Genomic DNA, 23,454 nt, shown 5'->3' on the forward strand with positions numbered 1-23,454 from the left:
ACACCCCCTCCAACCTAAGTGAAATGTAATATAAGGCATGCTCAGAACAGCTCCCAAACCACCTCAGTTCCATTCATAACACAGGCTTTCAGAAGCTGCAATATCGTGATTCTGTGTCATCAGAGTATCTGCCCCTGTCTGTGATTCTTTAAAGCTGAATTTCTGAGAAGGATCCTTCCAGGTCACAGATAGCCAATCAGATGTACCTCCTAAACCCTACACGGCAAACTGGTGGGCAGGACCAGCAACAGGTCACTGCTTTCAGGGAGGGTGGAGCAATGACCAGACAACATTAAGATCCAGCCAGGAAATTAGTGAGGTGCAAATTGCATGGTGGTGGCTACAGGGCAAAGGGAAAATTGTAGACCATTGCCTGAAGAGAGAGAAATAGCAATGTGGTATTTTGGGGCCTGGCAACAGGGAGCAACTGGGCATAATCGTCATTGCCTTAAAAAAAAAAAGCAACATCTTTTTTATTGCAGTAAAATATGCAAACAAAAAAAGCCCACCAATCCTAAAGGCTCAAGGAACTTTTCTAACCTTAACATGCCCCAAGCCAAGGTTAAGACAGAGAGCGCCCCCTTGTGTACAATTCCAGTTACCTCCACTCAGGGGTAATTGCTATTGTGCTTTGACCTTGTCTTAGCACTATAGGCCACCAGGCTACTCAGGCAGTGTATTGGAGTTCCACCAGAGTCTTTTCACAGCTCTGTGGCTGAAGGCTGACAGTCTGCGTTGTCCTCCCCAGCAGCCCCTCTGGTGAAAGTGGCTACTGATAGGATCAGGTTGAGATTAGAATGGGCAACCTCTAGAGGAGAAAGAGTAGGAGGAGGGGGAGACAGCATTGGGACAGACCGGCCCTTGCCCCCTCCTGTCTCCTTACAGAGCTGATCTCTGCAACTGAAGAAGCTGGAGAAAGGAAGAGGGCAAATTCTCTTCTGAGCATCGAGGTGTCTGGTTGCATTAGGCTTCACAGAGGGCTGCTTCTGCTTCTTTTTTGGTGTTTTTGTGGGTTTTCTCTCATTGTAGCCTCCCTGAGTTCCCTTATAGTGGTCAACCATCCTGGAGGAGGAGTATAGGTTGTTTTGCTCCAGGAGTTTCTTGTTAGGCGACAAAGTCAGGCCTTGAAGGCTTGGCAGCCTTAGCACTGATCTTTGTGGCCTGGAGTCATGGCTGGTTTTGCTTGGTTTGCCACCTGGTTGCAGTGGGCTATTTTACCCCGAGTTTAACACTGCTTCGGAGAAGTATCAAGCATGTTTTAAATAGGTTTCATATTCTGGCTCTTAGTTTGGCTTGACTTCCCTCTGGTGTAAAGCACTCCTGAGAGTTGGAGTATGTGTCTGTGCCTGTGGGGAGAACCCCATTTCAGCTTGGGCATCAAAAATAACAGCCAGTGCTCTCTTTGGCAGCACACATAGTAAAATTAGAACAATGCAGAGAAGATTAGTATGGCCCCTGTACAAGGATGAGACATAAATTCGTGAGGCATTCCATAGTTTAAAAATAAAACAAAATAACAGCCAGATTCCTTTTATGTCTCCTGTGGGATGGTAAGGGGATGCTCACAGTCCCAGGGGAGGAGATGTGTCCCAATCATAGCTGTGTCCTTTGCTTGCTGAAAGAATTTTCAGTGTCTCTCTTGGCTCACCTCCATTTCCTTCTCAACCCACTGCGGTTCGGCTTCACTGGCTCCACCATATTCTTCTGGCTAGGGCCACCCAAGACTGCTTAGATGTCAAGACCAAGGAAGACTTTTTTTTCAGTCCTAATCTTAAATCTGCTGTTTGGAGGTGGTGCCACTGTTGACCTCTATGACCATGGGACGTTCATTTGAGAACCATCCCACCAGTTTTTCCCCCTGTGTCTCAAGTTCCTCCAATTCAGCCTCTTTTGTCATCACTCGTCCTTCTCTTGCTGGCATTGGGCTTCCGTAAGATTCTGTCCTCAGTCCTCTCTGGCTTTCCACAGCCCTCTTCAGGACTGGATCTGCAGTCTGACTTGCCTTCTCAAAGCTCCAGACTGACCATTGGTCTCTCCATGGCCTCTCTATAAACATCTATAGGTATTGCTATCAACTCCAGCTGCACATTAAAATCAAAGCAGCTTTTAAAAACATATCCATATATTTGAGTCCCCTGAGCCATTGATTTCATCCATCCAGATAGGCCCCAGACATGCTGACAGTCTCCAACCTTACCATGGTTCAACTTAGGCACTTTCAATGGTTTGAAGGTGATACACATTCAATAGAAACCCCAGTTTAAAATCTGAGTTTTGATCTCTTCTTCTTCATCTTCTCCAGGCTGGCAATATACAGTACAATACTCTCTTTTGAGATGCTGGGCCATGGCAGCCAGCCACAGCTTCCAGCCACTCACACAATCAAAAGGAGAAATAATCAACACTGCAGTGTACAGTGCTGCCAAGTAGGATGTTCCATAGGTTAAGTGTGTTAAAATCATTTAAAAAAATTTTTTTAATTATAGATGGACACCGTACCTTTATTTACTTTTATATGGTGCTAAGGATTGAACCCAGTGCTTCACATGTGTGAGGCAAGGACTCTACTACTGAGCTTCAACCCTAGCCCCTTAAATTCTTGTTTTTTGGCGGGGGGTACCATGGATTAAACTCAGGGACACTTGATCACTGAGCCATATCCCAAGCCCTATTTTGTATTTTACTTAGAAACAGGGTCTCTCACTGAGTTGCTTAGCGCCTCACTTTTGCTAAGACTGGCTTTGAACTCATAATCCTCCTGCCACAGTCTCCCTAGCCACTGGGAGTACAGGCGTACACCACTGCTCCAAGCCTTAAATTCTTTTTTTTTAACTTTTTTTTTTTTTTTAGGTATAGATGGACACAACACAATGCCTTTATTTTTATGTGGTGCTGAGAATCAAACCCAGGTCCCACCCTTGCTAGGTAAGCACTCTACCACTGAGCCCCAATCCCAGCCCCAGGCCTTAAACTCATTTTTGACCTACGATATTTTCATGATGAGTTTACAGAAACAGAACATATTGTAAGTTGAGAAACACCTGTGTTTTTAAATTTCCCCAGGTCTTTTAATGAATAGTCAGAAATTAGGACAATGAGGCACAAGACACACATGCTGAAGAGAGAGCTGAAGTGCTCTGGATGGCAATGCTCTTACATGCCCAAGCTGGGCCCTCCTCAGCATAATAAATCACCACTCAGGCCTTACCCTTTTGAGCTCTTTACAGGCATTACTAGTGAACCTGTGGCCCAGCCAGGAAAGGAACTAGTGATAAAATCTGAGGCTATGAGAAAGGCCTCATTCAGAAGACTGGTTTTTACTGGGTACGTGTAATCCCAGTGGCTCCGGAGGCTGAGACAGGATTACAAGTTCAAAGCCAGCCTCAGCAACTTATAGAGACCCTAAGCAACTCAGTGAGCTGTCTCTAAATAAAAATAAATAAATAAAAAGGGCCGGGGGGTGTAGTTCAGTAGTTAAGCACCCCTGGGTACAACCCCTGGTACAAAAAAAAAAAAAACAACCTGGTTTTCTCCTCCCATCTTCCCCAAGACTGCTCTGAACCTGCTTAATTTTGCTGGGTTAAGGTGTTTTGAAGGCCTTGAACTGCTTCCCTTATTCTCTCCTGTGCTCCTTCTCCAAATGCCCTGAAGTTCTCTATCTATACAATGACCTTCGAGACATGAACTGAGGGGCTGAGAGGAGACAAATAACTAGGGTAGTACTGGAAACTACTAGAGGAGTCTGGACAATCTGGAGCCTCAATTTTATCAATATTATCATTTACAATTTGAGTCCAGAGGTGAATTTATTCACACCATGACCTGAAATAGCCATAAGTTGTGTGAAAAGAAGCAAGAGATAATTCCATTCAACCACTATTTCACAGGAGAGGAAACAGGTTTCAGTGATCTGCCCAAAGTGACACTGCCAGCCAATGGCTCAGCTGGGTAGACCAACCATTTCCTGACTCCTACTCCAGTGCTCATTTCATCATTTTGTGACTGGGTTGACTCTCTGCATGTCACCTTTCAAACAACAGATCCTGGGCATGGTCTGGGGTATGGGATCACCTGAGGACCTATCTTTCCCAAAGAAAGCCAAAGATGTTATTCTCCCCCCTCCGCATCCTGCCTCCATTCAAGACCCTGAATATACACAATCCTCTGCCCAAAGCTGTGCCTTTAGTGACCTTCCTAGTTCTTCCTGCTATAACCTTTCTCCAGTGAATGAACTTTAGATGGTTAAAACTAAAAGGGGCTGAGCCCAGAAGCTGGATGCCTGCTCTCTAGCACCAGACTCACCTGTTCTTGTCTCTGAGTTGACCTTGGATCAAACATGGATTTTCTTTAAGCCTCAGTTTCCTTACCTAGGAAATGGACAACATCATGGTATCAGTCAGATGGAGTTGTTGTGAGGATTAAGACGATGTCCCCAAAACAGTGGTTCTCAAACACAGCTGTGCATTGGAATTACCTAGGGAGTTTTAAAAAAAATGAATAACTTGGTCTGATCACTAGAAATGATGATTTTATTATAGTGGGCATTCGATTTTTTTAATCCCCACGAACTATTCCCATGTGCAGCCAAGATGCATAGCATGTCTGTAAAGGTTTTGCATATCACCAGACCTATGGTCAGCATTCAAGTAATTAACTTCTCTAGATTTGCCCTAATGATAAAGCTCCCTTTCCTACTAGAACCCCACAGTCCTCCAAAAGACCTTCTGCCTTTGAGATTTTCCTGAAAGACCCTCAGGAGGTCCTTCCACCTCTTTTCCCCAGCACTTCCCAGAGCAGTGCTGAGATTTTCTGAAACACTGGGCTGAGAGGTCAATAGGGAAAAGAAAGGCATCCTGCTGTCAGGTGATAGTCCTGGCAGATGCATTCCAATAGACTCAGGCGCATATTGGCTGGTGTCTCCAAGACTGCCTTCCTCCTGTAAAATGAGAGGGAGCTGGCATTCCCTTAGAAGTGCTGCTGCTGTGATAAGCCACTTGGACAATTTCTTCTCCAAATAGTATGATCGCGTCTGCCGAGCCAATCACTAGGAAATGAGACAAAGCTTGCATGCCAAAAGCCTGGCCCGGCCTGCAGGCGGCGCCAATAAATGGGAGCTATGGCCTCGGATCCTTGGCGACGTCGTGCAGATCTGCAAATCACCACTGATGCCGCCACCTTCCAGAGATGGCAAAGGCTGAGAAGGGACGGCGCGGTTTCCTTATGGTTTTAACCAACACATCTCAGAAACAACCTCCAAACTGTCCTCTTGAACAACTTCTGGGACTTCTCTGCATCCCGGCCACGTCTCAGCTGTACTCCTCCGAAGGGAGTTCGAACTCATGGAGAAGGAGAAGTCTACGCTGGAGAGTGCTATCAGGAGAGGATTAGTGTGGGATGGCTGAGCGCCTCCTTGGTAGTTAATTTCTTGCACTAGAGAGGCGTTTCCCAAAAGCCGCACAGACCAGCTCTGTCCCCAGTGTGGTCTGGGTCCTGGAGCAAATGCGCGTGGAGTCCCTCAACCTTTTGAAAGCAACAGGGCGCCTAACCGCGGGCAAGGCGCTCCCCTCCCGTCTCGGGGCCAGGCCCCTTCTTCCCCCTTTTTCCCCCTTCTCAATTTACTAGGCCAGATCCCCAGGCCCCCTCCTCGCGCGAGGATCCCAGGGAGGCGCGATCTTCCTCAACGACCCCTCTGAAGTATCTGCCAGACAAACTGCTGGCCAGGCTGCCAAGGATGTACAGCGCAGGAAATAGCTCAACGCGCTGCGGGCCCATTCCACGAAGATGCCGCCGGCTCTCAGGTGCAGCACCGTCCACGATCGTGATGCTTTGGCCCAAGGGTGCTGTGGGCCTCGAAGGCAACTTGTAATTCTCTGAGCTTTGCAGATGGCTCTGTGGGTGGGTGGAAATGGCTCCGTGGGTGGGTGGAAATTCGTCACAGTCCCTACTTACTAAGACTTGGGTCCCAATCACTCCTCCTGGAACCTCAGATAAGCCTCAACTTCTCCCATCCCTCAACTTCTCCTTTAGGTGGGAGGGTCCTGGCCGAGATATCAGTTTGGATTCAGGATCCATCTGAGATCCAAATCCATCTCCCTGCGCAGTGGTACACACCCGTAATCCCAGCGACAGAGAAAACTAAGGCAGAAGAGTTACAAGTTTGAGGCCATCCTCAGCAATTTAGTGAGACCCTGTCTCAAAAAAAAAAAAAAAAAATGAAAAGGGGAGGTAGTCCAGTGGGAATATGCCCCTAGATTCAATTCCAAGAACAACAACAACAAAAAAAAAGTCATTCTAGCCATTTATGGATTTGTGGCCATGTGACCTGAGACAGATTAATCTCTGCTGTTGTTCAGTTGCTCATCCATTCTCAATTGCTCATCTGTAAAATGGAAGTAAGAATCTTCCTACCCCACATAGTGACGTTTTGAAGAATAAATTAAAGCAAAAAACCATATTAGTAAGATAGTAGTAGGGCATAACTATTTGATATTATTGATAAAGTAAGTACTGCATTGTTTATCCTCATGGCTGTAGCATCAAAAGAGTAACATAGGTAAATTGCCGGTATTATGTAAAGAGGTGGATAAATAATACTTATTAGTGTTACTATTACTCCCAAAGAGTCTAATCTTCTCATTTTCCTCCTTTAATCTTGGATCTCTCATGTATGCATCAGGAGGGAAAAAATATGGGCGGCTTTTGGACTCAGGCTCCATATAAAATGGGCCCTGAATTGGTGCCTAGTTGTAATTTCCTTGAGGCTTGTCAACCTTACCAGATGAGTGCAGCATTTTTATTTGCAAGAAGGCAGCGAGTAAATTATATCCTGGGCTGAAGGAAAGCAAAAAATAAACACGTCCACAGTAGGACTTTTTGGATGAACTGCTTTATTTCTCTTTTGTATTTTGCTTGGTCGTTGATGGTCCGCTGAAGACTAATGTGATGCTGATGTGTGTCCTAATATTAATGGTTCAGGGCTCTGATGATGCTATTTCGCTTCTGATGCAGGGCTGGCTTAGGCAAGGTCAGGAGCGAGCTGGGGCCTGAGTGAAGGCAAGGAAAGATATGTATTGTTACTTTCTATCTATCCCTGCTGCCCCCACCCTCAGCCCTCACATCTGAGTCTCAGGGAAAACACCTTCCGGATTGCGCAGGAATTTTAACATGGCTGCTGCTTCTTCAATCACAATTTTCTGCTTGAACAAAAAGCCAGAGTGCCCTTCTAGGCTAGAGCATGCCTTTCCACACTGTTGGGGATGGTAGCATTTAACTCTTTATATGTAAAATGTAGCTGCCCCAGGTTCCCACATTCCAAACTGCCCTTACCCAGGGCACCTTCTGTGGAATACTAAAGGTGATCCAAGTACTGGTGATAACATTCTCCTAAAAACCTGTCTTTTCAAGAAGAGGCCTGGACCAAGCTTTGGATATCCCAGCAGGAAAAATAGGTTCTACTGAAAAAAAAAAAAAGCCACAACGACTACTTTGGAATCCATTCCAGGATTTCTGTCTCCAGGATGCCTCCCAAAGCCTGTGGGACTCTGTAACCAAACCTAGAACCCTTGTCCTTGGGGCTCCAGGCATTGGCTCCCACCAGAACTTTAAGGCAAGAAAGACCAGAGTTCTACAGAGTTGGGAGCTCTGTAGAAATTCTAGGGCACGTGGAAACTGGAAGGAGAGAGATGCCACGGTGGCCTCTGGGCGCAGTCAGGTTTCTACCTTTAAAAGGAAAACCCTTGTGCTTGCCTTTGGTCTCAACAAAAACACAAACAAAAGCATTTTTAGGAGGCAGGACAGCTTTTAGGAAAGGGGTCCAGAGTCAGAAAGCTAAAATGAGGCTGAGTGAGTTGTTGACACGTGTGCATCCCAGGAACCAGGCGTGTCTGGGGAATTGGCATTCGAACCCGAAGTTGTTTATAAATTTATGCAGGCACCAGGGCATCCACAACACCATTCGTGTTGTATGCTTTTCCTCCTGAAAGGGAAGAGCCAACAAAACAATCTTTGGCAACACTCAACATCTCAGTGGCATTCTAATGTATGAAGGGTTTCAATGTAAATGAATCTCTTAAACGCTAAAGTAACAACTTTGACTTGGTGCAGAAAGGTTAGCAAACTCACTCGCGGCCATCCTTAGGGTTTCTCTTTGATTCTGTCTCAAATTTACTGGCTTTTACTAAGCTACACGACTCAGGCCACAGCCCACCCTCCCTTGGGCCAGGCAAAGAGAGCCCCAGGCTCCCATCCCCACCGCAGCTCAGAAGGCTGCGATTGTAGGGATTTATCAACCCCCTACCCGGGACCTCGGATTTCATCTCTTTCTTTTACCCCTGCATGTTCAGTTTGTTTTCTCAAGACCTAAGCAATTTTTAATGTACTCTATACTTCCCGCTTAATCCTCATCGTTTATTGTATAATTATAGTTTCAAAGTGATTATGTAATTAAAATCATGTTTCGTTGCAGCAGGACTTCAAAAGGGCGGCAGACCCCCGCTCTGGCATTATTTTCTGGTGATGTAATAATTTCCCTGTGATATTTAAAATAAACACATTAGTTCAAGAATTCTAAACATGTCTCAAAGTATATAGTAGGCTTGATTGGCACGAGGCTGGGTTGTAAAGAAATGGTAAAACCTATCACTAGTTTAATATATTTCTATGCTCCCATGCAGGGTAAATTATAGGATAATGGGGCGCAGGCGATGGTAAGCTCTGTTTATATAATCCATTTCTTCACACGAGTTCCCATTGCTTTCCCTTCCCTTTGCTGTATGTGGTGGTTCTCTGATCCCCTGACCTCAGCCATGTGTTTTCACTTTTTCTTCTGATCTCAATTCCATGACCAGCGGGGAATAAAATACAAATTGAATAGTAACCATTCACAGGCCGCTCTTTTCAAACTGTTGTTAAAACCTCTTTGTCTTGTCTAGCGGTTGATAGATAAATGTGTTGTGTTTCGCCTTTTTTTTTTTCCGTCGTCGTCTAATTTTTTTTTCTTCTTCTTCTACGTCTTCCTCGATTCCCACCTTGACCAAGGGAAATAAAAATAATCCTCTTTCAATTGTGCCCTTTAAAACATTAAAACCCACACTTCCTATCAAACCATCTCCTGCGCTTCTCGCTCTTCCCGGTCGACCCATTGGTTCCCCAGCGGTAGAAGACTCCAAGGATTCACCACGTGGAATAAAGAAGCGGCGGGAGCCCAAGGCGGCTGGGGGAAGATGTGGTGCCCGGTGTGAGGTCCTCGCCATTGTCCAGCAGCCTGAAGGTTCCTTTACCACTGAACCTGTGTCGCCTCTGATCTCCTAGCGGAGCGCCCAGAATCAGCTCCGACGGCGGGGGCCGCCCCTCTAAGGAGTCCCCGGGACAGGGGATGAGGAAGCCCGGGAAAGGGAAGTTAAAGAGTGATCTGAAAAATAAACCTCTTCCGTCTACCCGCCTTTTTTTCTTTTCATGGCTGAATCTGCTTTGTGAGTGAGATAGACAAGAGGATGAGTTGTTCCACAGCTTACATCCAAAACGAGAAACACCGTGGTTCCTGATTTCTGGACCCAGCCTTTACCAGTTTTCTGCTTTCTACCTCCACGGGTTTCTCCTTGTCCTTGGAACCATAAAGGCAAAAGACATTAATTGTAGGAACCTCTGTCCCAGAAGCCCGCCTTTCTTTTCATCAGCGCTTCTTCGGGGTCAATGGCGCAACTTGGTCTTTGTTACTCCGCTGCCAGTGCCCGAAGGCGAGAGAGGCGGGAGTGGGAACTTCCGTGGGCGCGAGACTCACGTCAGCCAGTCCAACAGCATAGTGTCTCTTAGCGCGGGATCTTTGTCAACTCGTGAATACTGTCCTTCGCGGGTAGGAAGAGCGCCACCACAGGGTGGTTCGCCGCGCCCTTCTCTCCGCGCTCGGTGCGCGGGGGGCGCACGCTGTGCCGCCCTGGGTTCCCGTGGAGCGCCACGGCCCGGGCGGGGGCGCTCAGCCGCGGGGTGGGGAGCTCCAGGCCGCGCCGGGTAAGGTTTCCCGGGCGGCACAAACCCACCCGCAGTCGGCCAGGCCGCTTGACAGCGCTCTTCGCCGTCGGCCCGCGTACCTGTAAACTGAGCCTGGCTCACATGCTTCACATTAAACCTCCGTGCCCGGTGCCTTTTCTCTTTTTTTCCTCCGAAAGGGTTCTTATAAACTTCCCTTCGTTTATTTAGCCTGGTTTTCATTGCTCCAGTTTTGCATGGGTTGTCTTTGTTTAGTTTATTAACCCACGGGGTTACTTTAACTAAACATTTGGGCTGAATACTTTGGGGTTGGATTTCAACGTTTTCTAACGAAATTACCGAGTTTTTTGAAGCCGCACAGAGAACGCTGTGTTGAGTTTATTAGTCAATTTAACAGACTATAAGGGAGGGAAAAATGCATTTAGAACAGTCCGCGTTCGTACCCAATGAGCGGAAACTGCTAGCTAACCCTAGGGATGGGGCTCCACCCCACGCTCCCCTAGTCAGCAAAGAGCGCCCCAGGCCTCTGGGCCTTCTCCCGCGCCACTCAGCTCCCTGAAAGCGCTCACGGGAGCTGGCAGCAGTGCGTCCAGTTCTGCCCAGCTCCTGGCCCCACCCCAACGGAGTCACTCTAGAGGGGGTGGGGTCCTGAGACTAGCGACCCGTGCCTCGCCCCCCCCCAGCCCTGTCCCCTACCGTGTCTTTTGGTGCCAAGGACTGAAAGGTTCCATAGTCTCCTGGACGGGACGGTCCAGGGTAAAGGGTTTGTGGTAGAATCTATGATAAAAATTGGGCTGGTCCTGGCCACCTTGGGCCAGAATGACCACCTAGAGATTGTGGGGTCCTCATTCAAGCCCAAGGAAGACCTAACACAATAGGAAGTGCAGCCTACCAGAACCAATGCTGGCCTAGCTGAGCAGGAATGATGCCTCTGCTTCCCGGGTCATCAGAACTGGGGCAATGACGAGAACCTTTGTCTACAGCTTCCTTTCCTAATCAGCTGGCTCGCTGTAAACTCCCCCGACCTCAGTTTCTCCCTTTTCACCACATTTTGGCGCTGATGCCCAGTTTAAGAATTGGCCTGCCTTTAAGTACTTGACTTCTAGGCATCTGAGAAAAAATGAGAACTTGGTGATTGAAATGAAGTGGAAGTGCAAACACATGGAAAACCTTCAGCTTTGTGTGTGGGGGGGTGGGATACTGGGTGGAAGGGAGTAAAACATTATTTATTAACACCTCCCCCAGGCTGGGCACATTTCACATGAGGAAAAACAAGGGGTCTTTACTACTAAGCCAACCTACCAGAACCCTGGTTCAACACTTTAAAACTTTATTATAATAGGCAATGTATGCAAGGAGGTAAAAATTCAAAAGCTGAGAACAGAAAAGTTTCTCATCTTTGTCCCTCAGCCTCCTGATTATCCTCCCCAGGGGCAACCACAGTTAGCAGGTTCTTGTGAATTGTTCTGGAGAAAATGGAAAGCTTTTACAAAAGGCCTGACCACTTCTTTCTGTGCTCTGCTTCCACCCTCTGGCACTCCCTGTTAGCTTATTGACTCTTCAAAGCCTCAAAGAGGACCTCCCCCACCTTGGAGGTTGCAGCTTGCCATGTCCTCTTTTCCTTGGCTTTTCACTGCCACTGAGTCACCAGGTTACAGACTACAGATTGAACAAGCGCACCCCAGATCCACTGCAGACACATAATGAGTTAGTTGATTGGTGGGTGGGTTAATTGTGACCCTGGGCCAGTCTGATGCATACCTCCTTAGGGTGGTGTGGGCTCCCAACCACTTGCTCCCCTTCCCAGCACTCGTCTGTCTCCTCGTTTTCTCCAGCAGTCTGATCCCTCTTACTCTCATGACCCAAACCTTTCTGGAAGGTTCTAACGCATGGCATTCCCTTGTTTCATCTCCACTGGTCAAAATCCTACATTACCTTGGTCAATACCTATTCACTGCTCAGACATTTGAAATCACTCCCACCCCTGACTCTCACAGTACTTTGTTTTGATATTACTTACATAGATGTGCTTAAGAATCCTTTCTGTTTGTCCTGTTTCCTCTTCTGCATTATAAAATGTTAATTCCTAGCACATGCAAAGCAAGCACTAATTTTTTGAAAAGGAAACTCCAATAAAGTATTAAATTACCTTTCTCTCTTTTTTTTAAATAATGTTCTCTTTTCTTAAATAGCATTAGCCATTAGATTCTCATTAAAGTGAATCTCACTGGTGTGTAATTCACAGGATTAACCCCTTTAGACTCACTGTGCATTTAAAGAGAACAGGTTATTCCAAGACCCCCCCATTAATCAGGGGAATGGGGTGGCCCACACTGGCTGTTGTTCACAGCAACAGAATAATGAATGGGAATTGGGGGCCCCACTTCTGAAAGATTTTAGATGCCTGATGAAGATGCTCTCACTTTGGAACATATACTTATTATCGTCACTCAAGTTCTGGGTCAAGGTGACTACCCAGATTTAGTTTCATAGACACTCCTGTTCATACACACTCTTTAGGGATAGGAAAAGGGCCTTCTGGGGGCAGGGGAAACCTTTCCCAAAGCCCCTGTACCTCTTTGGTGATCCTCTCCTGCCTTCCCATTAGCATTGCTTCTCACCTCTAGCTGTGTGTCTGAGCTATTGGGGTGCCAGAGAGTGAAGGAGAAGTTTGGGCTCCACCCACAGAAACCCTGAAAAAAAATGCTGCAGACATGAAGCTGTGTTGGCTGTTCTGTGTGTTCCTAAGCCTCAACACTATTCCCTTCAGCCAGAGTGCTTAGATCCTTTTAGAGCTGTGGCTGATCCAACTAGTTTAATGCTTGACAGTCCTGCTTTATATAGTCTGCCAAGCATGTCTTTCCCCTGGTCCACCCTCTCATGGTAGGGGGTAGGTGGCAAAGAGTAATCCATTATTCAATAAAGATTTGCTACCTACCAACTATGATGTCAGGCACCAAGCATTTTGCTGGGACTATAGTGGGGGACAAGATGGACCAAGGCCCTGGTTTCATGGGGCTTATCATCATATTACAGGGACTACAGCTTAGCAAACATGGGATATACTTAACATCCATGGGCTGCATCAGGCTTACCCCCACAGTACCCAGTCTTAGCTAATGGAAAATACCAAATTTTGGGCTCTGTGAGTCCCTCTGTTCTCCTTGCGTTCCTAGGATGATTTGCTCAACTTCATGGATCAGCTTCTCACCTCCAAACTTGGAAATTTTTTTCGAGATAAACCAAGTCAATGTGCATGCAGATCCTCTAAACACAAAATCTTCATATGATGGGGTCTGAAGGTTTAATTGTGATTATAAAAGGAAATCTGATCAGGTCTGTGTAATAGCAAAAACAGACGCACACTCCTCTCTCCTGTTCCCTGCCCCCCAGGGGGAAAAAAACAAACACCCTGGAAAGAATCTGAAGTTAAAATAAAAAGCAGCTGGCAATAGGCCCATCCTTGTGTGTGATGATAATTAGACAAATATTTTCCAATATGGGATGATTGTATGAAGACACTGGTCAGCGGGGAAAGTCTAGGAAAGAGAGTTTAGTAAAACAGGCAGGGATTCCTACCTATAGAGGGCTTCGGTGACACCTGATGTCACACAATCTCCAATTTAGTACCTTCACTTTTTTCTTTTCTTTAAAATTCTGTGAAACATGTCTTCAGCTGAGAGAGTGAAAAGAAAAGCTGGAGGCTTTGATTTACAAAAATTAAAGCCATGACTAGGCTTTGGACCAAGGCTGTGTCCTGGGCCTGGAAAGCCTCATCCTTCATTGTCTCAAACCTTTCCTGCCCTGAGGAAAGAGTTAAGAGTCTTAAGCTAAAGCAGCTCTTCTGCCATCTGGGACTCTGACTTGGTTGACCCTCTCCCAAATTATTGTAATCCTGAGTCTGGAATGGATATAGAGCCGGTCAGGGCAACTGTGTCACCTTCTGCCTCTGGGTGGTTGGTACCTTCTGAGCAGGCCTCGGAGGGAGCAGGGCTGCAGGGTTGGGGTGAAGGGAAAGCGGGTGCACCAGCAGACATCCAGCTCCAGGAAAGATTCCTGCCTCTTTCCATCCTTATCCCTCTTTAAAAATTATATTAGACATTCACAGCTTTATGTAAACGTTAAGGCCCTGTGTTAACTCACCCAGGGTTATTTACATCAGAAGTTTGAGATTTGATTTAGATGAAAACAACTTATCCCCATTAAAAGAATTTGTAGTATGTGGCCATGTGGAGGAGGCTCTTGGTGGGAAAGGGAGTTGAGGGGGAAATGGGAAATTCTCTGCTAAACTAGATAATGCAGGGTTGGGAATAAATGGAGAGAGGTAGCCTTCAGGGAGAACATGGAGTAGAGGAAGAATAAAGAGAAATGGTAGAGATAATACTTTTGTTTAAGAAAGGAACCCTTCGTCATCTTCTTCTTGTTCTTCTTCTTGTTTTTCTTCTTCTTCTTCTTCTTCTTCTTCTTCTTCTTCTTCTTCTTCTTCTTCTTCTTCTTCTTCTTCTTCTTCTTCTTCCTCCTCCTCCTCCTCCTCCTCTTCCTCCTCCTCCTCCTCTTCTTCTTCTTCTTCTTCTTGGGAGGGGGTACTGGGGATGGAACCAAAGACCTTGTGCATGCCTCAGCAAGCACTCTACCAACTACCAACTGATACTAACTGAGCTATATCCCCAGCCCAGGAACCCGTTTGCTTTCTGATTCCAAGTGAGGAATTGTAGACTGCTTAAAATGTCTGCTGGCACCAGGGCACTCTCTTCTGACCTCTCCCCATATCCACTTTTATATTTTACCACAGATGAGTGCTCTTTATGGACACAGACGATGGTGGTGACTCTCTTCAGAACCAGGACAATCGCAAAGTGTATTCAATACGTACGCACAATGTGCATTATGTCCCTGGTGGATAAGTTTTGGGTACTTACTGATTGGCTTCTAGGGAAAAATCTGTTGCCCAGGGTGGTCTCTAATTCCTAGGCTCAAGCCATTCTCTCTCTCAGCCCCCTGATCAGCTGGAACCACAGGCACATGCTCTGCTAAAGCAGGATTTTATTTTATTTTTAATCAAAGAGAAGTGCTGAAATATAAAAATAATGTTCGAATATGAAATGATATGTGCACTGTGTACAAATGCAAACAAATCCAGAAAACTACAACATTAACCAAGAAAGGCAAACAAAATCCTACCCAGAGGTAAACATTGCTAACATTTATGAGAACCATTTCCTATGATTATCTTCAATACACATATATGCTTATAGCTTGATATCTACAGCTTAGCAAACATGGGATATACTTAACATCCATGGGCTGTATCAGCCTTTTTTCTTTGGGGGAAAGGAGTATAAAACAGACACACAGAAAAGTGTACAGATCACACATGGGAAGCACAGTGAGTTTTCACAAAGCAAAAGCACCCAGGTAACCAGCAGCTAAAACCTTTCCAGCACCTTGAAGCTGACCTCTCCCCTTCTCAACCACCAGCTGTTTCCCAGATAACCACTCTCCTGACTTCCAGCATCCTGGAACTAGCTTTGCCTCCTTTGAACTTGATATCCATGGAATCTTACAGAATATACTCTTCTGTTCCTTATTTCACTCAACATTCTGCTTGTGAGAGTCTTCCATACAGTCCTGTACAATGTTTGTCCACTTCCTAGCTATTGGACATATGGCTGTAACTACATTTTATTTGTTCAGTTTGCTATTGATGGATATTCACCCTTCCCAGTTTGTAGCTATTGTGAATAGGCAGCTATAAACTTTGTTGCACACTGTGGAGGGAGTGTGTCTGTGTGTGTGTATGTGTGTGTGGATGTATATAGAAAGAAGTAGGACTGGAAGATGATTGGTGTGTGTTCAGTTTTTGTGGCTATTGCCGGACGCAGCATACTATTTAATGACCACATGGGTATCATTTTGTACTTACTGTTTAATCAACTTTTTTTGCTGCTGTGACTAAAAGACCTGAGAAGAACAATTTTAGAGGTGGAAAAGTTTATTTGGGGCTCATGGTTTCAGAGGTCTCTGTCCACAGACAGCCAGATCCATTTCTTGGGGCTCAAGGTGAGGCTGAAGATCATGGAGGAAGAATGTGGAAGATGGAAGCATCTCACATGGTGATCAGGAAGCAGAGAAAGAAACCAAGCTCAGCTCACCAAACATAACCCCAAAGGCATGTCCCCAATGACCCACCTCTTCTAGCCACACCCTACCCAACTTCAGTTACCACTCAGTTAATCCCTACCAGGAGATTAATTCACTGATTGGGTTAAGCCCTCACAACCCAATCATTTCACTGCTAATGTTCTTGCATTGCTCACACAAGAGCTTTTGGGGGATACCTCACATCTAAGCCATAACACTTCTTTAACTAGACTCCTATTGAGGGACATTTCCTGTTAGTCTATTAAACACACACACACACACACACACACACACACACACACACACACAGTATGTTTTATACTCCTTCCCCCCAAAAGAAAATAGGAGGATGAGAGTTAATCTGCTCCTCCCTGCTTAAATGAAGCTCAGGCCTATCCAGGGTTATGTAGCTTAGGTGTTTTTCACTTGTCATTTCATTATCAATGTAAGCAAGAATGAGTAGTCTGTATCATTTTCAGTGCAGTATTTTTTTATCATTACCAAGAAGAAAACCAAATAAGGAGCCCACCTCCATTATTACAAACATCACCTTAGACTCCAATTCTGATAGTCTGTGAAGACAATGAGCTTTCTCTCACTCATGTGATTTACTCTAAAATGCTAACAATGGCTTTCACAGTCTGAATCTTTTTTTTTTTTTTTTTGGTATCAAGTATTAAATCTGCTTAACCACCGAGCCACATCCCCAGTCCTTTTTCTTTTTTATTTTGAGACAGTGTCTTACTAAATTGCTGAGGGCCTCCCTAAGTTACTAAGCCTGACTTTGAACCTGTGATCCTCCTGCCTCAGCCTCCAAGTCACTGGGATTACAGACGTGTGCCACTGTGCCTGACCCACAGTTTGAATCTTTAATCTTACCTACATCAAACCCTGAGGTGATCATTGAGCTACTAGACTCCAATTACTATTGATTCTATGCAAGAACCATTAAACAATTTCAGTTCAATTAAAAAAAATGTTCTAACTTTCACATGATTCAGGAATCAAAACCATAAGGAAAGGTATGAATTGAGAATTCTTATTTTCATCCTGGTATCTGATCCCCACTTCACCTGATATATAACCACTATTATTGCTTCTTCTATATCCCTCCAGGTATGCAAATATGTTTATTCCCATCCCATCTTTTTTAATGCAAAAGGTAGCATATGAATGACACTGCTTTGCCTTCCATTTGTATTTAACTCTATATCCTATAGCTTCCTTTCTAGTGGTGGTCCTATTAGTGACGGTCTGAGGCAGGTACCTTGTGGAGGACATCTTAAAGATATTTGAGCACACCTTCATTACCTTTTAGTTTTCCCCTTCATTCTTGTTTTTCTGGTTTTACTGGTGTGCACCATCTTCCTAGAAGCAACAGAGGCTGAGCCAACTTTCCTCAGAGAAAGGAAAAATGGACCACTTGGCTATTTTGTCTCACTTTCATCTGGAAAAATATTTTGGGCAACATTATACACTAGTTTGAGCACACTATCCAAAATTGGTCTTAAAGAGATAGTTTGTGCCTGCTTTTGGCTTCATCACTTACACTCCTGACTCACATCTTCCAGTGGCCCCTTGCACTGACCTTCCCCGTTTCTCCACCTGAGGTTGGCACCAGGGTACCCTCTCTGTGACCCTCCTGGGGTTGACCACAGCTCTGAGGATGCAGCCTGGCAGAGCCAATGGAGGAAGTTTCTGCTCTTCTGGAGCTGACAAGTAGCAGGGGAGTCACAGACCACCCTGCCACAAAGAAACAGGAAAAGTATGGGGTTCCAAGTGGCAGGAGAAAACAAACCTGGGAACAGAATAAGAGGTGGGATTGAAGGTCAGGGGGTCAGAGGCCTTTCTGAAGAGGCAGGGAATGGGAGGTGCCCAGGCTTCCCAAATCTAAAAGGATAAACTTGGCATTGAAGCTGAACTATAGGAAGATCTGGGAGAAGACTGTAGAAAGAAGTTAGAAATAAGGGTAATGTGCTCAGAAACAAACCAGAAGGTGGTCCATGTGGCCAGAGCATAATGTGCTCCATATAAAAGTGTAACCTATCACCGCGCTCCCAGTGAACTGGCCCCTCAACTCTGATCCCCTCTGCAGGGACATGGGCCTCCCAGCAGCCCCACCAGGATCTTTGCAGCCCTTCTGCCTTCTCCCCTCCTTCCAGCCCCACATCCAGTGAATTTTAAAGTTCCTACCTCCTGTTTCCACTGTCACCACCTCACACTCGCCCTGATAGCCTCACACTCCTGTAAGGTTACACTGAATTTTAAAAAGAAGTAAACCTTCAAACGGCTGGCCACAGTGGTGTATGCCTGTAGTCTCAGCTACTCGGGAGGCTGAGGCAGGAGGATCACATGTTCAAGGCCAGCCTGAGCAACTTAGTCAGACCTCGACTTACAATATACAATAAATAAAATAAAAAGGATTGGGGATGTAGCTCAGGGGTAGAGTACCCCTGAGTTCAATCCCTAGTACTGAGAGAGAGAGAGAGAGAGAGAGAGAGAGAGAGAGAGAGAGAGAGAGAGAGAAACCTGCAAAGTGGTTAGAAAGAATGACGATTTGACAGTAATTGGCGGCAAAGACTCAGTTTAGTTTCATTGCTTTTGAATGGTTGTGACTGGCCCCACCCCAACCTCCCTCCAAAGAAAATCAAGACAATTTCGAACAATCATGTTGAGACTTTAAGCTTTGATGACTGATTATTTTATGAATTCATCTATCTTAATTCACATTTAATTGAGCACTTCCTTTATTTATCTCCCTTATTTCTCTCACCTAGCTAGAACAACTATTTGTCAGGAAATTGATGGCATTTGTTATTAATACAGGTAATAAACGTGTAAGGAGTATGAGACAGAAAGTAAATGCTTTTTTTTAAGTCTCTGGGTCTAATATAGTGTGTACACACATGTAGTGAGAAGGTAACTGAAGAACCTATCCACATAATTTAAGCAAAAAAAAAATTTTTTTTTGTTTTAAATTACTTAGCATGGAGAGTTCTAAGGACACACTAAAGACCATGCAGAGTAATAGCTCACCTCTCCCCACCCCCTGCCCCTGGATATGGGCTCTTGTCACCTGAATGACCAGCATGTAAGCTTGGGGGCCTGGGGCACTACTTCCTCTCTGGAGCTCCAGCAGAATCTGTGATACCTCAGGCCAGCCTGTTCCTGGGGCTTGACACTGGCCTCCCTTTCTTTGGCACTACTGTAAAAGGTGAACCATTTATACAATATGAAGGGAAACCAAAGTATAATGGCAGACTGATTGCTCCAAGGAAGGGGGCACTGCAGGAGAGGAACAGGCAGGGAATGGGAGGTGCCCAGGCTTCCCAAATCTAAAAGGACAAACTTGGCTTTAAGCTGGGGACTCAATCTTTCCTCTCATTTCTCTTTCCGAACAGTCCCTTGTGAGCAGAGCTGGTCCTCTGTGTCCACTGGAGACTGGTTCCAGAACCCCTGCCCCTACCCCATGCAGAAATCAACAAATGCTCATGTCTTACATATAATATGGACTCCAGACAGCCTCCCATATAATTTAAACCATCGCTAGATTACTTATAATGCCTAGTACGACCGACGTAAATGCTATGTAAATAGTTGTTGAACTGCATTATTTAGGTAATCATGACAAGAAAAAAGTCTATACCTATTCGGTACAGAGGCAGTCATCATGGGCCTAATTACATAGCACACATCAGCAACAGCATAACATTTGGGGGGGAGATTTACGAGCCATGATTGGTAGACTCCATGGATGCCAAACCTACAGACACAGGGAGAAGACTGGATTCTTCAGCATGAGAGGTTTATTCAAGGAAACTAGAGTTATATTTCTTATCATCTGAGCAGTTTTTTGTTTTTTTTACACTTAGGAGATACCTGGAGTGGATTTGTTGGTGACACTTCATTTGTTCATTCAGAAAATATTTTATTGAGTACCTACTGTGAGTCATGCTCAGTACTAAGAGCTGGGGACACAACTCTTTAAAAAAAAAAAAAAAGAAAGGCAAAAGTTCCTGTCCCTGGGGAGTTAACTGTGTAGTGAAGCTGCTGATGGGGGTTTTGTGGTAGCATTGGGCTGATTCATAAAGCGATGATCCCAGGAAATTATTTTCCTTACTTCCATTTTCTTTTATTGGCCAAAAAGTTTGATTAAAGTCTTTGGGGACCAATAGCCAGAATTATCTCAACCCTTAAAAGCTTTGAATCTGTTACTCTTTCTGAACTTTGGTCTTCTCATCTGAAAAGTAGATATGATGCCCTCTCATTAGTATTGCAGATACTAAATAGGTAGCATGTATACAGTGCTATCAGGTACTGTAAGTGCTTAATAAATGGCCCCCATTAATATTGTTATGGCTCTGTAGGTATGACGAAAAAGCCTAAAATCTGGTTTCTGCCCTACTGGGTTCAGTATCTACTCAGAAGGTTAGACTCAAATGCAAAAACTAATCACTGTGCAATGCCCAAGAGCATATAATTAAGTGGTTGGGGAAATTGTAGGGGGCAAACTATAAACACCATCAGAATTCAGAGGAGGAAAAGATGAATTTGAGCCAGGGGAGGTTTGGACTTGCGCCTGGCTTTGCAGGAGAGGCACATGGGAGGACTCAGAGGACCCCCAGGCTGAGCACTGCGGCAGGAGTGAGCGTGGCTCACCTTGGGTGGTGGGAAGGGGGCTGGATGGAAAGGTGGAGCAGAATTGTGGTGGACTTGGAAGCCCACAGTGGACTTTAGACTTGGTATGTAGAGTAGGGATCAGTCTCTAAATCCCACCAGGTTAATCTAAGCCAAGAGAAAAGAGGAGAACACCCCTTTATTTTTTCTCCATCTTTGCCCTGAAGAGGGAAGGCTATAAGGATGGGTCAAGGGAGGCTGTTAATCAGGCCAGTGCTGAGGCGACCCTTTTGACAGCTCCCCACAGCCCTGGCCAGGGAGCCTGTTAGCTGGCTGTGACAAGCACTGATAAACTAAGCAGTCTGTTTTTTCATGCTACTTTTTGGGGTATAATATATCCTATAGGTTTAACTCAGGAGAATGGCACATACTATCTGGTTTACTGGTTTGGGCAGAATTCTAAGATACTTTGTCAGGGGTATGGAGACACACCAGCCTCTGACAACCACCATCCTTCTGTGTGTGATTTTTCCACCTCTGTGCCACCTTTCTCACATTGCTGGAAAGGCTGGGGGTCAGGGCAATGAAACTGCTGCTTGGTTGCAGGTCAAGCTTCCCAATTTGATCAGGGGCTTCCCAATTTGATCTCTGCTTTCTGCTTCTCTGATTTTTTTTTTGAGAGAGAATTTTTTAATATTTATTTTTCAGTTTTTGGTCAACACAACATCTTTATTTTATTTTATGTGGTGCCGAGGATCGAACCCAGCACCCCATGCATGCCAGGCAAGGGTGTTACCACTTGAGCCACATCCCCAGCCCCTGCTTCTCTGCTTTTTGTAGAAGCAACTATCCTGTCCAGAGATCTGCTGTGAAGAATGCTCAGTAGTCAAAAGAATCTTTTCTGCTTGACTCATTTGAATCTAGGGGGCTCAAATTATTTCATGAATGCTAACTCAGTAGCCTTCTTCAAAGCTTGGGTACGAAGAATGTCATAAAATGAGTTAGACAATTCCTGAGGGCTGATGTTATCATATGACTGGAAACCTGAGTGGAGAAACATCAAATATGCAATAATCCAATTAAGGTATCAGGGTTGGGAAATCGTGTTCCTATTTTTCAAATTGAAAAACAAAAGCAGAGAGCAATCTGATAATTTGAGCTTGCTATAGCCAAGGGAAAGGCCAGGCAGACTGGAACCTCTGACATCACACTAGGTGGCTGTCATGGGAGGGATGACAAAATCAATTTATTCAAGAACTCTTTTTTTTAAATAATAATTTTATGAGCATTTTTTATTTTAATGTAGTAAAAGTACATATACCCTCTTAACCATTTTCAGTACTCAGTTCAGTAGCAGGAGTACATTTATGTTGTTGTGCATAAAATCTCAAAATTCTGACTTTGCAAAACTGAAACTCTGAACCCACAAATAACTCCCCAGTTTACCAAGTCCTTGTCAGCCACCATTCTCCTCTCTTTCATTCTGTCTCTGAATGTGGCTTCTTTAGGTACCTCATTGTGCACTACTTGTCCTTCCCATGGCTTCATTCACTTAGCACAATGTCCTCAAGGTTCATTCATGTCACACACAAGTAAGGATATCCCTTCCTTTTTAAGGCTGAATAATATTCCATTGTGTATACATACCACATTTTTATTTATCCACTCACCTGCCAATAACAACAAGTGTTCATTTATTTTTAAGGGAGATACTTTTTATTTAATGTTTCTATGGGTTACACATTCACATGGTTCCAAGTTCATAGAGTATTGAAAAAACAAGTCTTCTGTGTTTGCCCGCCAGCTACCTACTTCCTTTCCCCACAAGCCACAAAGAAAATTTATTTCTTGAAGATTCTTGCAGAGCCATTTGAACACAGACAAAAGAGAGCATACCATGCATGCTGCCCTACACCTTGCTTTTTTGACTTATTGCTAATTCTCAGAGATATGTACATAATAGAATGTACAAAAATGTGTCCACTGTCTTGTTTAGGGTTCTACAGTAAAACAGAGCTGATAGGATATATATATATACGCATACATATATACATAGAGACTTTTTATGAGGAAGTGGCTTACATAGTTATGAAGGCTGGGAAGTCCCATCACCTACTGTCTTTAAGTCAGAGGTCCAGGAAATTGGGTGGTGTAGTTTCACTCCAAGTTCAAAAGTCCCAGTCCCATCCTGAATGACTGAGAACCAAGAGCCTTGACATGAAAGGGCAGGAGAAGGGGTGATGTCCCAGCTCAGGTGGAGAGTGCAAATCCCCACCCACTTCCTTTTTGTTCTATTCAGGCCCACAGCAGATTGCACACACCTGAGGAAAGATCTTCTCTGCTGTTCACAGATTCAGATGATAGTCTCTTTCAGAAACACCCTCACAGACACACCCGCCCAGCAATAATGTTTCACCAGTTATCCAGGCATCCAGTAGAGCAGTCAGGTTGACATAAAATTAACCATCACACGCTTATGTACACACACGTCTACACGCATGCACAGTGTTCTATTTCATATTTGTCAAGTCCTCTACTGATGGACCCTTAGGTTGTTTACAATTTTTTGCAAACAATTCTGCTATTGAAAACTAACATTGTGCACATGTCACGTTCCGTGTGTGAGACAGGAAACAGAGAACGGGGCTGGGACCTTGACCGTCTCTTCCAGCTACCCTAGGTATTTATTAGGTGTCCCTCCAGTATCTCACC

The 23,454-nt window shown here is 44.9% G+C and overlaps 1 non-coding gene across 1 annotated transcript; it reads left to right on the forward strand.

Annotated features, from left to right (window-relative positions):
* The first annotated feature begins 1,393 nt into the window (after positions 1–1,393).
* LOC120886065 (U6 spliceosomal RNA) lies at positions 1,394–1,500 on the forward strand. Its single transcript, XR_005728838.1, has one exon. It is a non-coding gene; the product is annotated as a U6 spliceosomal RNA (small nuclear RNA).
* Positions 1,501–23,454: the final 21,954 nt, after the last annotated feature.

Source organism: Ictidomys tridecemlineatus, chromosome 1, assembly GCF_052094955.1.
Source record: "Ictidomys tridecemlineatus isolate mIctTri1 chromosome 1, mIctTri1.hap1, whole genome shotgun sequence".
Taxonomy (NCBI): Eukaryota; Metazoa; Chordata; class Mammalia; order Rodentia; family Sciuridae; genus Ictidomys; species Ictidomys tridecemlineatus.